Source organism: Myotis nattereri (assembly GCF_964212035.1).
Source record: "Myotis nattereri genome assembly, chromosome: 6".
In the NCBI taxonomy this organism is placed as follows: Eukaryota; Metazoa; Chordata; class Mammalia; order Chiroptera; family Vespertilionidae; genus Myotis; species Myotis nattereri.
Window position 1 is genome coordinate 25,768,901 of NC_138081.1, and position 16,833 is coordinate 25,785,733.

A 16,833-nucleotide genomic window follows, 5' to 3' on the forward strand; every position below is an offset into this window, starting at 1 on the left:
CCCCCTTCCCACCTCTCTCTCTCTGCCTCCCTCTTTTCCTCACTTACTCTCTCTCTATCTCTCACCTCATTTGTCTGGCTAGAGATTTACTACTTTTAATGATACTTGCATATAGCCAGTTTTGGATATTATTGATTTACTCTTTCTGTTTTCTATTGCATTGATACTGGCTGTAGTTTTTATTATTTCTTTGTTTGTTTGTATCTTCTGGTCAATACCAAGGTGATTACTTTTAGAACTGCAGATCTATAAATTTTCTTGTTTGTTTCACTTTTCATTTTTATCAGAATTCCACAAATGCTAACATCTGGTGTTTTCATTATTTAGTTAAAAATAATTTCTGCCGAAACCGGTTTGGCTCCGTGGATAGAGCGTCAGCCTGCGGACTGAGGGGTCCCAGGTTTGATTCCGGTCAAGGACATGTACCTGGGTTGCAGGCACATCCCCAGTGGGAGATGTGCGGGAGGCAGCTGATCGATGTTTCTCTTTCATCGATGTTTCTAACTCTCTATCTCTCTCCCTTCCTCTCTGTAGAAAATCAATAAAATATATTTTTAAAAAATAATAATTTCTATTATTTTTCACTTTTTCTTTGCCATAGTTATTTAGAAGTGTATTATTTTATTTCCTCATTATTGGAGATTTTCAAGATGTCTTTCTAATTCAATTTATTCTAACTTATTTTAATTCCATTATAGTGAAAAAATGTACTTTGATCACCTTAATACTTTTGTACTTATTGATGTACAAACAGACCAGATGTGGTCTACCTTATGTGTATTCTGTTGTTCTTAGGTAAAGTGCTCTACAAATGTCAGGTTGGTTATGGTGTTATTCAAGTTTTCTATATCCTTGCTGATTTTATCTTTTTATTCTATCAATTATTAAGGAGGAATAGTAAAATATCTAACAATGATTACGAATTTATCTTTTACTTGTTACCATTCTATTAGTATAAACTTTAGGATTGTTATATTCTCTTTCTGAATTGACTGCTTTATCTTTATGACTCCCTTTACTTCTGTAATATTGTCTGTTCTATAATCTATTTTATTTAATATGTCTATTCCAGGTTTATTTTTACACATTTAGTACATTTTTCCCAATCTTTTACTTTCTCCTCATTTCTCTCCTTATAATTATTATTTCTTGTAGAAGCATGTAGTTAATTTGGTCTTGCTTTTTTCCCAATCTGATAAAATCTATCTTTCAATTGTGGTTGTTGATATGGTTAGATTTGAGTCTATCATCTAGCTATTTGTTTTCTTTTTGTTCTGTTTTTTGTTTTCTTTGTCTTCTTTTTTCTGCCTTCTTTTTGGATTAGTTGAACAGTTTTTATAATTCCAATGTATCTCCTTTATTGATATTTAGTCAGTATTCTATTATTCTATTATTTCAGTGGTTGCTTTAAGATTGTTGTACTTATAAATTTACATTTAAGTGATATTATACTCTACATACAGTATAAACACCTTAAAATGGTATATTTTCATTTTCTTCCTCCAAGATTATTTTATTTCATACATCTTACTTATTCATATGTTATAACTCTTTTATATTGCTATTACTTTTGTTTATACAGTCAATTCTCTTTAAAGAAATTCAATTTTTATTTAATCTTGTATATTTACCCATGTAGTTACCATATCTGCTTATTTTCATTCCATTGGATGCATATGTATTTTCACCTGCAGTCATTTTTATTCTGTCTGGAGAATGTCCTTTGACATTTCTTGTAATATGAATCTGCTCATGATGAATTCTTTCTGATTTTGGATTCCAAAAAAGTCTTCATTTCACATCTGTGCTTGAGAGATATTTTAGCTGGATATAAATGTCTAGTTCCTACTCGCTGCATTGTGATTTGGAATAACTCTCAGGGCAGTATACTGGGGCAATCATAGGATTTACCTCATTTGTATCATATATCTCAGGGATTACTCAGCTTCTCTGATGTCCACTGTTTTGAAAAATGTTGTCTAATTGGTTTTGTCACTTTTAGGTTGGCGAATAAATCTGATCTGTTATTCCATCTTGGCTAAAAGTGATTTCAGCTATGGACATATATATGCTGCAGGTATTTTATTAATCAATCATATTTTATCACATTAAGTACAGAATTAAATATAAATTATCCATTTTAACATGAAGCCTTAACTATTTCAGAAAAACAACAAAGATGCAGTTTATGCATAATGTCAATATCTCTGCTAGTGCTAGGTATAAGCTGTTTTTCAATTTCTAATGGATAATGTACCAAATCTACCTACATACATTCCTATTATTGTTACTGTTCTTTAAATAATTTAAAATCAACTCTTCGGCAAGTTCTTTTGATAATATTTTTCTCTTTGTTTACTTAATTTATTCTTGATTTCAGTGTTATGAATCATTCCCTTCACTTCTGTTGCCATCTATGATTTCTCCCCTGTGAAACAAGAAATTTCTTTGGTTTATAGACTACTACCATCATAGCCTTTGCAGTCTGATTTCAACACACTCAAGTTGACTTACTCTATTGACAAAAAATAAATAAAGAAACAGAATAGAAACATTCTGTGGATATTAATAATGTCAAAATATATATTTTCGGTCTAACACTATTTTCCAATTAAAATGCAGAATATTATCTTCATGAAAGAACAAACAATCTGGCAAAGATTTTAGGGAAGAAGAAATTTATTTAATTTTAATCCATCCTGTAGGAAGGCATTTCCATTTCTTTTATGTGGCCTACATTAAGTAAAAACATCATCTTCTAAATAGAGAAATCATGGAACAAGCCTCTTGCTATTGTGTGCTGATGTTAATGCAGAAGGGAGACTGCATGACTGGAAGGCATCCATGATATTAAACAGGCCATTGGGCTGTGAAGTGCTGAGAGTGGTCATGCCGAGCAACAGGCCACAGGAATGCAAATCATCCACGCAGCCAAGAGTGGAGCCAGCAGGTGGCCGTGCCCATTCATCTAATGTCAACACATTGTTCAGTCCAGGCCCCTTGAACATCTTGGAAGGCCCTCTATTGCTTTTCATTAAGTAGAATATAGGTTACATAGTGTTCCTTCAGACAAAAAAACAAAACAAAAAACCACAGTCCAAAAAAGAGGAATCTTCTATGCACTGAGGGTCACTTGCATTATATAAATAAATATGGGCATTTGACTTAGATTGTGTGGTGGTTTTAGTTTCACAGCTTTTCCATACATTACTTCAGCGTTTTATGGAATCTATTTTTTTGGCCTCTTCATGACTAACCAAAATTTTCATGAGGAAAGAAATGTGTTCTTTCAGTTCTCTTATGATTAACATGTTATACTTTTGAAATATTTCTACTTTAAGGAGTTTTAGAATAACCATAACACATCTCTTCAAAATGAGTTTATAGAAGATTAACCTATAACAGTGGAAAGTGTCAGAGTATGGAATTAAGTCATTTTCTGAGGTCTGACTCTGAAGCCAAAACCATTTGTAACTGTAATTCTGCCTGAAAGTGTATATATGCACTACACACACATCACCCACACACATATTGAATATATCAGCTTATGTAGAGCAAGTCACTGTCAAAAACTGCTTCCACCACCACTCTTTAAGAGCCCATTAACAGTGATATTTCTTAAAGCTACTCCTCATGTATAGTAAATATCTAAATTACAAAGGCCCACCTGGATAGTAAGGGTTTCAGAAGGTTCCTTTTAAACTTCACTACAATGATCTTATTATTTAACTGGGTTAGTATTTTCTTCCTTTAGACATTTTTGATAAGTAGCATTTTGCTTTCAGAGGTGAAAATCCTCAATGACTTTGTGGGAAAACATGTGTTTTTTTGTTGTTGTTAGAAATAGGTTAAGCGTCTCCATACAAGTAACTGGTTAATATAAATTCTAAATTGTTAACCAATGGTAAAATTTTTACTATGAGTTTGGTAAAGTATTAGGAGAACCATTACTAAGAACTTGAAATCAGGTTATATTTTCTATATCCATATCCATATCTATATCCATATCCATCTCTATATCCATATCCATATCCATATATCTGCATCTCAAACATAATAGGTGCTCAGTATGTGCTTGTTAAGTAAATGAAGAAAAAAGGGGATGAGGGTATGGAAATACTTTTGATAAATGATAAGCCTGAATCATTATATAATACAAATATGGCACATACATATAATAAAATGTAAAGCAATACACAAAGAAAGATGGAATTCCTTCCATTCAAAGTTCAAACTTTTGAGCAAGTTGTTCAACATGCTTAAAAATCAAGTTCTATCTAGATTTTGACCAAAATCTCATTGCTCTTTCTGGCTAATTTACCCCTCTATCCCTATTTTTTTAATTTCGAGTGCATTAGACAAACCTGGAGAACTTCAAAATCCTCACAAAAAAGCCCCATTTCACACCTACTGGTTCAGATTATCCCAGTTAGGGCCCTGGCATATATACTGTACGTATATGAAAATATTACAGAATCTTCTCATGCACAGCAAATATTGATAAGCATTGCTTTAGTCATATCAAACTAAATGTCTTTCTTCCAACATACATTTTCTTAACTCCACACACTTGCTTATGCTCTTTCATTTTCCCTCAATTACTCTTTTCCCCTTTATCTCAAATCAAAGCTTGATGATTCCTTAGAAGTTTTATCTCTCTCTCTCTCCAACATTAAAGTCCTGGAAAAAAATTAATTGTTCTCTGCCCTCTGCCAAATCACTTCATTTCTACTTAATGAGGTTATGTTGCTCCAGAACACTTTGCTGCACATTAAATTTGGTCCCAAGCCCTCAATTGCCAGGAGATCCCAATATAAACCATTACTAGAGAACTGCTGCGGTTATAAAGGATTTGTAGGGATTTAGACTGGGCAGAAAGGGGCCATGTTGTCTTCACTGAGACCATCCTGTCCTTTAGGACCATTCTTCCACACTAAGATGAAGTCTTGGGCTCTCTAACTATCACTGACTATCTAGTCCTTAGCCACCAGTGCACAGCTCTCCCCGCAAAACCCAGAGAGGGAGGAACCCAGGTCTTGCCCTCCTCGATTAAGCACCTTCCATCTAATCAATTCCTAGAATGAGTTTTTCAATGGGCTTCAAACTACAAGATACAACCTGATTAGAAATTATTATTAAGAAGTTTCAAGAAACACAAAGTTTTTTCTCCCTATTCCACTACTAAGAAGCCTTGAATATACACTTTTGCTATTTCCAGGAGACAAATGTATCTCTCAAGCTTTTCTGTTTCCATAGCAACAAAAACAAACTACAAAATAATCTCGCAATATATTATCCCACCACAGAATTTTTAACCAGTTACAGAGTTTTTCTCTCTAAACAAGCATGTCAAACTCAAAGGCTAACATGGGCCCCAAATAAACAAGATTTAGGTTTATGTGGGCTGCAAAAAAAAAAAAAAAAAAAAAAAAAAGCTTCTATTTTCACAGAAATGTAGGTTTATATCAATAGAGCCATGCTGAATACAAAGGGCTGAAATAAATGAGTCATCGTTAACATAAAAGAATAGAACATTTTAATAAAAATTAATATTTTTTCTTGAACATTAACTTACCAGACACTGAATAATTGCACACATTAGTAAGCGTAACGCAAATAAACCTATTTTTCTTATTCTCCGAAGGCAAAATATTTCCTGTTGCGCACACCAGACAAGTCAGTCCAAGACTAATGATGTGGCAATCGGCTGCTAAAATATTTGCTTCTAGTAATAGTGGAGAGAAATGAATGCAACATGATTATAGTAATCAGTCAATAGAGAACGCTGTAGTTTGTTATTAATAATTATGTATAACAGGATATTGTAAAAGTCAACTTATGAAATTTTTATTAAAACTTTCTTACATACTGTTATACTGGCAGGGCCACAAAAGTATTTGTTGTGGGCCGCATGCAGTCTCTGAGCCGTGAGTTTGACATGCTTGCTCTAGAATGTCAGTGATCTCGTTATGAGATAGATTATGGATTTAAAAATACATATTAAGTGACTGCATAAGTGCGCTAACACTGTACACTGTGCCAAATCCTGGTGATAAGAGAGAAAAAGCAACCTGTCAATCCTGACCCTCATGCAACAGGTATTCTGAGTAAGATTCACGGAAGTAAACTGGCAATTACAATGTGGCATTCTAAGTGCTGTACGGAGAAGTACAAGAGGCTATGGGTATACAAGAAAATAGCATCTAATCAAGAAGTTTTCACCTTTCAAACACAGTGCCTGTAGGTAATTAGTGCGTAATAAATACTTCTTTAATAAAATAAATAACTCTTCAAACGTTTAAATTAAAAATGTATGTCTTCACCATCACCTACTCCTCAGGTGCATAAACTACTGTGAGGGAGGTACTTTAAAAATCAGGAAGCAGCTAAAAAGATCCCTTTCCCCCCTCCACTATGGAATTAAACTATGCTTTGAAAATTAACACTTGTCTTTAAAAGAAGCAAGTGCCTACAATTATTTTCTTGCCTATGGGGAGAATAAATAGTATCTAAAAATCCCACTGGTGGTGAGAATGGCAGAGACGTCAGAACTATGCCCAGGTCTCCTGGGGGATGCAGGAGGAGAAAGGACTGCATGCCCAGCACCATTCTGGAGGGCTTGGGATTTGATTGACCAAGCACATGGACCTGGGGAATCATTAACCTCTAGCTTGATTGTCTGGTGGTGGGATGATGACAAATCCTGGGGTAAACAGATCCTGTGGATAGAAAGTGGGATGTTCTGAAAAGTAGTAGATATTATCAGGAGAGAGGTTAGAGGAAAAGCAACATTGGGTGGGGTTGGGCAGGGGGTTGGCAGTGAAGAAAGCTGACTTTAAAAACTGGGTGCTGCCAAAACCGGTTTGGCTCAGTGGATAGAGCGTCGGCCTGCGGCCTGGAGGGTCCCAGGTTCGATTCCAGTCAAGGGCATGTGCCTGGGTTGCGGGCATATCCCCAGTGGGAGATGTGCAGGAGGCAGCTGATCGATGTTTCTCTCTCATTGATGTTTCAAACTCTCTATCTCTCTCCCTTCTTCTCTGTAAAAAATAAATAAAATACATTTTTTAAAAAAAACAAAAAACAAAACAAAACTGGGTGGCAGTGCCCCCCAAAGTATACTCATTGGTGTGTGGGGAAGTGTAACTTAACAATGAAGTTAAATTCTCCTATATTTTATTCTCCTCCCATGTTTTGAGTCTCTGTAGTTACTACCAAATTTTGATAAAAGTCTGATAAAATTACAAGCTGAGTAGTAGTGATGTGCAGGGATCCGATAGCAAGCTGAGGGCACTATTCCCCACAACAAATTCCCTGCTGGGTTTCCTGGGGTAGAATATTTTTAGGGAACTGGGTCCGAAAACTCCAGGCAGTGACCAGTAATAAAGTGCAGTTTTTTCATGATACAATTGAAAGCCTCATGGATGGGCCTATGAGACTCAGGAGTGAGATGAGTGAGCCCTCTCTCTCAGCCCCCATCCCTCCCAAATACTCCTTAGAAGGAAGAGAGAGTGGCACCTGATTGATTACTCTAATTTACCTTAAGCAAAATTTCCTTTTCTATCTGTTTCCTAATTAGAAACATAATAATACCTTGCTGATAGATCGATGTGGGGAGGAAATAAATCAGAACAGGGAGTATAAACGATCGATTAAAGTAAAACACAGGCACTGTACACAGGCTAGATCCGTGGTAGGCAAATTGCGGCGAGCCACATGCAGCATTTTGGCCCCTTGAGTGTGGCTCGTCCTAAGCCCTAGGAGTACCCTAATTAAGTTAATAACAATGTACCTACCTATATAGTTTTAGTTTAAAAAATTAACTCTCAAAAGAAATTTCAATCGTTGTACTGTTGATATTTGGCTCTGTTGACTAATGAGTTTGCCGCCCACTGGGCTAGATTATTCTTGTGCTATCTAGCAATGATTAGGATCACGTTTAACATTTTAAATTCAAGTGGCTAAAGTCAAATGGGCTTAATTAGAACATGTTGGTCTGTTAAGAATCTGAAGAATTTCATACATGTTGATGTGATTACTAATAAATAACAAAGGAAAACTTTTGAAAGTTAGTAAAAAATGCTATAGAATGAATGGGCATTTATGAATTTATAGTTTCATAAAAAGTGTGTTCCAATGCTCAAATGTGTATGCTTTAAAAAATTTATATTCAATAATATTATATGCTAGACAACCATTTTTGATGTATCTCTGCTAGTCTTTCATATTTACTGGTACAAATGATTCTGTTTAACTTCTACATTAGCCATGATTGGTAGGTCGAGTACTTCTGAAAAAAGATATTCATTAAGGGTATTAAAGAATATGTATAACAGATTCTGTTTTAAGTGTGGCAATAAATATCCACAAATTTATATTATAGAATAAAGTTTGTATTTTGGAATCCACTATTTCCTCTTTGGAATCAAATATTTTCTAGCTAATTAATTGAAAGTACTGGTGGGATTTCTTTACTTCCATTCACTGAAGGTTGGAATCTACATAATTTTATTTACCAGTTCATATTAATACTGCTCAGACAGAATAAGAAGGTTAGCACTCAACTACATTTTTAACTTCATATTTTATCTTGTGTGCTGAAAATTTAATATACTGGAGGAAAGGAGACTTACTAGGGTTGGAGTATTAGTATTCTAGAGTGGGCTAGAAAACTGAAAAGGGGATCATGTCTAGAATTAGAGTTATGCAGATACAATAATGATGCCTACATGTAACAGTGGGTGTTGGTGACTGTGGTCACTGGAGAGGGAAAAAAAAGGCAATCTGACTACATGTGAATCTAAAGTTATAGATCAAAAACACCACAAAATTAAAATGCAAAAGACACTAAAATGTCTGCACCATATATGATAAAAGCTTAATACATTTTAAAATGAATATTTACTTTAAGTAAATAAGGGAAAGAGAAATATTCCAATATAAAATTAGCAAACACAGGCTTAGTCAATTCTCAAAATAAAATGTACAAATTAACAATAAATGCATAAAGAGCTAGTCAAACAAATGAAAGGATCTGTCAAATTGGCAAAAATATTTGTAAATTATAGCACCCAATGTTAGCAGATTTATAGTAATAAAATCATTCTCATAGAATGCTGGTGAAAATTTAAATCAGAGCAACTTTCTCAAATTCATGTTGGCAATTATTTTTAAGATCCTCAAAATGTGCATATCCTTTGACTCACTAATTCTGTAACTAGGAATTTGTAGTAGGACACAATCAGAAATGTGCATTTCTGATCATTTCTATTTTGGCATTTATTTAGCAAAAAACTGAAATCATCTTAAATGTTAGAAACACATGACAAGAAATAGTTATATAACGATAGAATAAAACACTGGGCAACATTTGAACATCATTCACATGAAATATATAACAAGGAAACTTTCATTTAAAAAGTGCTAAATAACAAAAATGTATGTACAAAACTATACATGCACAGTTTTCTCTCCCAATAATTATGTACGCTTGTTGAGAGGCACAGAGCAAGAGGAGCAAGAGCAAAGCGAGAGCAAGAGCACTCTTTCTCTGGGGACTATAGTCAGGAGCTGAACCAACTAACCCTCAAGATTTGATGTAATTGCAGTGGCTCCACCCTCCCAGCCAACTGATGGTTCCCCAGGCCACATGGCAGGCAAGCACCTTCCCTACAGGCACCCTGACTTTATAGCGCATGTGTCCACCTTGGCCGTCATTTGATCGCTTTCCCCAGTGATCTTCAGGAAATAGACTGGTGGTTCCCTGGGGAGCGTGAAGCTTGCAGCTTCCTGGTGAAGCTTCCCAGATGACCATGCTTATAATGTCTGGCCTTCTCTTCATTCTCTTCCTATTATGAATGTTAATAATTAGCTAATTATGATAACACTAATATTTAATAGCTTCATAGAAGCAGAGATCATCACTGTGTCTTATGTTTGAATGTCTTTTTCACTTTGAATAAAGTTCAAATTATAGTATTATTTCTAGTTATATATGTGTATATGTGTGTATATATATATATATATTTCAAGGTACCTTAATCTGTCATTTTACTGTTTAATCTCCTTCAAAATCCAGATTTTCTATAAATTCATCAATTCTTACTTATATTTATGTCATTTAAAGTGCTCATAAACATTTCACTAATGATTTATAAGTAGACCATGATGTAATTTGCTAATATTCACCTTACAATGAGAAAAATACAATTGAGATTTATTTTACAGAGCTGAATGGCATCTATTTCATTTGCTTATTCAACAAGTATTTATTGCATTCCCACTGGGTAGCAAGAGGCATTCTAAGTGGAGAGAATACAGTAGAATACAAAATAAATTTAATTCCTGCCCTTATGGAGCTAACATTATAGAGGGACAAATATGTAAATATGCTAGCTAGGGTCAGTGCCTAAGACAAAATTTAAGTCCAAAAAGTGAGTATCTGTGGGAGGTGAGGGATGGAAGTATGATTTTTTATAAAATAGTAAAAAAGAAAAAGTCTCACTGAAATTAACACCATTGTAATTAACTAGTTATTAATAACAGGAAAGAAGCAAAGAGCAAAGGGAAGGCCAGACATAGGCATGTTCCCTGCAAAACATTGGGGGAAGGAGACTGGACAAAGGGAAGATAGACGCAGGCCCAGTAAAGTTGGGGTGACATAGGGTAGGTACTTGCTGTCAATCACACCTGGGAACAGAGGTCATTGGCTAGAATGGGCATGGCCACTGCAAGCCCTCGAAGATATGGGGCACTTGACTCCCTAAACAAAGGCGTTAGCTCTCTTGTGCTCTTGGCTCTCTTGGGACTCCTGTAACTCTGGGCTTGAGGAGATCTTTTGCTCTTGCTTCCCTACATTCGCTCACAAGACCCATAGCCATGTGGAACCCACAAACAATGGACTGATGGACTATACCTAGCCTGGTGCTGAACTAGACCTGGCTGCAACATGGAAAGGAAACTCTGGACGCTGGCTTTGCTTCTAGCTCTACTGAAACCCCAGCTATACTTCTCCTATGACTGGACTAAGGGAAATGGGACTTTGGAAACCCAGGGATGTAATTCCACAGAAATAAAGCTTTCTAGCATATCCCATCTTCCTGTGGGGGCCTTTGGAAATGTTTATTCCAATGGTACCCCAAGAACCCCGCTTCCGTTGGTAACAAGATAACTCTCAGAGATTGAAGGAGGACATTCAAATGAAGAGGCAGAGCAAGAACAAAGCTGCTGAACCATGAGGCTTTACCCATGAGGTTTGGATGGCTGGACAGAAAGGATCTAGTGAGAGAGGAGTAGGAGATAAGGTGAGAAGGATAATGGAGGAGCCGGCTTTGGAATTGGGCCTTTACTCTCAGTAAGATGGGAAGTTTGTAGTAGAGTGACTACATCTGACTTCGGTTTCACAGGGATCATTCTGATACCATTGTAATGAACTGGTTATAAATAACAGGAAAGGGGCAAGAGGAAGGCCAAATATTATGGTCATTCATTTGTGTAGCTTTGGCAGGAAGCTGCAAAGCCACTGGTCTGTTCTCCACAGATCTTGGGGTAAGAGGACTAGACAAAGGAAGAATAGATGCATACCCAGGAAGGTCTGGGTGGCAAAGGGAAGGTAGTTGCTTGTCAGTCACATCTGGGAACAGGTCATCAGCCAGAGTAGGCATGGCCACTGCAAGTACAGAAGGATTTGAGATGCAACAGACTGATTAATCTCGGTGTGTGTGTGTGTGGGGGGGGTAGGTGAGGGGGGAATAGAAAGAGATTAACCAAAGAACTTACATGTATGTATACATATGCATAACCCATGGACACAGACAATAGTGTGGTGAAGGTCTGAGGATGGGGCAGGAGCAGGATAGAGGGAGTCAATGGGGGCGGGGGGAATGAGGATGTCTGTAATACTTTCAACAATAAAGATTTTTTAAAAATTTGAGATAAACTCCCAAACAAAGAAGTTCACTCTCTTGTTCGCTTGCATTCTTGGGACCCTTGTTGCAGGGTGTGCTCTCTCCTGGCTCCCCTGCATTCATGGCTGTGGGCCATGTGGACCCCACACACAATGGACTAATGGGCTGCAACTAGCCTAATGCTAAACCATGGAACTCAGGACACTGGCTTTGCTTCTAGCTCTGCTGAATCCCCAGCTGCATCTCTGCCAGGACTAGATTAAGGTGAATGGGACTTTTGCAACCCAGGGATGTGATTCTACACAAATAAAAGTCACTCATCCTCCCATGTGAGTCTCAGAAAATCATAAGGATTGGACCCCCAGCACTCGGTAGGGAAAGGGATCTCCCACTCCCACCAGTGGATACTCCACTTCCACTGATAAATACTCTAGAGCTTCTACTTTGAGAAAAGTCTGCCAGGAGACACTGGCATAAACAAGATCAGTTAAAAGATGGACTTGTCTACATTTGTCTTTCCTCCCATTACTTTCTAAACCCAGTCCAGTCAAGTATTTGCCCTCACCCTTTTTCTCCTATTAACAGTAATAATGACCTCCACACAGATGAACCCAGTAATTGATTCTAGGTCCTCATCTTAACTGACCTCTCAGGACCATTGATTGATCCTTTTTCATGTGGCTTTCAAGATATCACAGTCTCTCTGTTTACCTCCTAACTTACTGGCTGTTCCTTCTCAGCTTTCTTTGCTGCTTTCACTTGCACCTCCAGGCATGTAATGTACGGAATCCCAGGGCTCATTCCTCCTTTTTGCTTCTCCAACCTCATGGACAGCCTTGATGATCTCACCCAGTCCCCCGGCTATAACATACCATGCAAATGCTGACAGTTCCCAGACGTTGCTATTGAAGTCAAACCTCATATATCTAATTATCTGTGACGTTCAACCTCAGACCTGCTCTATCTGCAGCCTTCTTCATGTCAGTCAGTTCTTCAATTCCATTCTTCCAGTTGCTTAGGATAAAAGCTTTGGAATCTAAAATTGGGACTGGAAAGCTAGGCTAGTGATATAAATTTTAGGGTTATCAGTACATAAATGATTTTCAGGGAATTTCCCTAAAAACTATGTTTTGGTTTATTTTAACAAGATACAAATGATCCCTTTTGCTTGTTACAAGTCACACTTCCATAGGAATTAAGTTGAATAATACTGAAATGAATTTGTAAATAGACACAAAACTGAATTCTTCCATAGTAGAGTCGGGAAGTCACTTGAACCTCTAACAGACAGTTTATTTGCATGTCTAAAGACTAGAATTATTTTGCATCACTGCTAGTTACAATGTATAGAAGTGTGAAATACTCAAATTCAGGTAAAGGCACAAAGCACTCACAGGTTTAGAATCAGATTACCCAGAGGTACTGTGAATAATAGTTTTTCCCTGAAAATAGTAAAAAAAAAAAAATTGCATTATTTCAAATTTCCTTACTGAGGTATTTATATTTACTATCTGCCACATAAGAGAAAAATAATTGAAAAACTGAAGAGTAATAACATAGAAAAGGAAAATTATTTTTTCAGTAACTCATTTACATTTTTAAAAGACAAGAGATGTTAAATACACTAAAAATATTCTAGCAACAGCCATTTTTCAATTATACTATATGACATAAAATGTTAGTCCTCAAGGTCATATTATTTTCTATTTTATTATCATAACAATTCAATCAGTTATAATAATTCTAGAAGACCTATTAGGAAACTATTTTTCTCTTGGTAATAAATTACCACTTGAAAAATAATCGTCTTGAAAAGTACAAGGTAAATATTAGGATTGATCAAACAATTGAATTGATACCCTTTCCCCAGGAACTGTATTTTCAGGCTATTTCACTAAGAACATTCCCTTTTCTGAGACCACATTTCACTTGTGGTGACCACATCCCATTATCTCCCCTCCCGGTATGCACAAAGAAGTCTCCACCCAGAAAAAAAGCCCACCAAAAGTCCTTTAAAAGCCGCTGAATCCCGGTCACTGGGTACTGGAGCCATCCAGGCTCAGCCACCTGGTGTGTGGATGATCTAATAAATTTGTAATCCCTCACCACTCTGGCCTCGTGTGCTTCTCCTTCAGTGACTTAACAGTAAATAACATTCAGTTAAACTTATGTATGTGTGGTGTAGTAAAGAATTTCTAGTTTTGTCCCTGATTCCTGGCTTAGAGTTTCAAAGAAACTTGCATTTTCCTGAGTGGAAATTTTCCAAGTAGGAGTGTCTTTGTTATGCTAATTAGGTGACTCATGGTGGGCCCTTAGATAGCATCAGGGCCTGAGAATGAAGACAAATTCTAAATGGGAACTTTGGGCCACCCCAAACTGTTGCAAGGAAAAGGGAGCTGGAGTGTGAACTAATCGAGCAGTTAATGATTTAATCAACCATGCCCACATAATGGAACCTCAATAAAAATCTGACAACAAACTCAGTGGTGCTTATGGGTTGTTGAATACATTCATGTGCAGGTAGGGTGACATGCCTAGATTCCACAGAGAACATGGAAGCTTTGGACCCCTTAACCTCACCCAGATATTACCTATGTGTCCCTGAGCTATACCTTTATCATAAAATTGTAATAATAAATATAGTGCTTTGGGTGAGTTCTGTTAGTCATTCTAGCCAATTATCAAGCCTCAGTGGGAGTTGTGGGAACCTCTGACTTCTTAGCAGGTTGATAACAAATGCAGGTGGCTCCAAGACTTGCAGATAGCATCTGAAGTGGAGGCTGAGGGCAGTTTCGTGAAGAACTTTGCCTTTAACCTGTGGGGTTGGCACTAACTCAGGGTCCGAATTAAATTGAATTAAAGGACTCCTAGTTGATGTCACAGTAGAACAGGAAAATAATGATCAGTATAGAATAATATATGTCAGCAATAATGGGGAAATAGTATGCTTAAATGAAACACCTAAGGGGTGACCAAATTTGTTATCGAGTCTGTCCATTTGATATTCAATTATCAGCTCAATTCAATGAAAATAAATCAATTTATAAAATAAATTAATTTTTTCTGAATATTGAGATCTAGTTGCACAAAAATTACAATAACTTTTACCAAAGTAACTTTTCCAGAGGATTTCCTTTCCCACCCACATAAATATACAAAGAGGAAGCTTCTGAGCCAGTTCTTCCTACTGCAAAGTAGAAATGTGGCAGGTATCCAATGTATGTGAATAGTGTAAGTGGTAAGCCTGGATGATGTAGGAACAAAACCCACTTTTTAGTCATCATATTTCATTGCTTACACATCTTTCTGGCATCAGCACATCTTGATTTCATTTAACCAATTTTTTTCAGCCATCTACAAAATAAAAATGCAAGGCTCTTACAAAGAAATATCGGGAAAAATAAATCCAGATATAAACAGTACGTCTACAGGATTGTTATAGCAGCTCCAATTATAATGAAAGCAATGTTTTAAGCTTTCTTGCATTGTGAACATAATGCTCCCAGTATTTCAGAAGCAAGGGGTCTATTTATAATGGTCTTGGCCTCATGATGCCAAACCCTTAGCATGTGAACAGAAGCCAGAAAAATCAAAGATCCAAATTAAACCATGGAGAATGCCAACGCTAGTTTCTTTTCCATTTCCTTAAGCATAAGACTAAGGATGGAGAAAGTCTAGTTAAAAATATGCTTACAGTTGAATCTTCAAATGTGTGAAATATAAAACAAGCATTTGATCTCTATTTTTTGAATCAAAATCTACATAAAGCAGCACCAAAATTATTTGAAACTGATTTTATGGCAAAGAGGAAGCACTGCAAAAATTTAAACTACACAAAGGAATTAAATCAACATTAGACTTCACCTCTTTCTTGGAGGGCACAACAGAGACAGCTCACGGGTTTTAAAAGGAAAAAAAACCAAACTGCTATAATGTTAGAAGATCGAAGGACAATGGACCTTCCAGAAAACAAAGTAGTGCGATTATACCTGCTATCTGTACATCTCAGGTGGTGAAGGAAACAAAATGGATGATCAGTTGATAATAATTACTGGAAAATTGTGCTCTCTTACAAAGTAAAATTAGCCCACTATGAACCTTCATTTCCAGGTAAGTCATAATGAGATACTGGTTTTCATACCTACATGGTTTTAGGACATTTACAGACTGAAACACCCAAACTCTGGAATGTGAGCTATTTTTTTTCTGTTTTTCATTTCAACTATTGAACAAGTACCAAACCATCACAACTGTGTGTTTATTATTACGCAGGTTAAAAGCTATGAAGCTTTGAACATTTCCATCATAAAACTAAGTTTCTTCCTAATAGTACTAAAAGTTTCCTTAGCTTAGAGATTTACAAAATACTGTCTAATCCATAAATGAATTCTCAACTCTCTAATTAAATATTTTCAATTTGGAAACAATAAATTAATAAGCATTCTGTTTAGCCGACATTGGCTTTATTGTTATAATTCAAGGGATACATAAATGTACCATTTTCTCCTACTCAGTGGTCATAGACATTATAAAATGTAACACCTAGTCAGCCTCGTGACTTCCTGATTATCCACATCTACCAGCAGAGGGGCTCCTGGGTGCAAATGAACTGCCTCCTTGGAACCTGGTCAGTCTCCTTCAGGGCACTTCACCACTTCAGAATCCCGTGTGTTGCACCAGGATGCTCTCCTTACCAGAACTTCTCAGGATTATTTATGACTTTTAGGACAGTTTCCAAAGAGGGCAATGCTTAATAAAAGGATATAAATTATATTAGTGGTATTTCAAGTATTCCACATTGCTTGTTCAGCTTCCATGTTAAGCTGTTCCTGTCTCTATGCAATGATGATTATAAATTGTTATCTCCTCCACAACCATGAAACTAATTTGATTTAAAAATACTGATCATTTTAACCCCAAAATATTTATA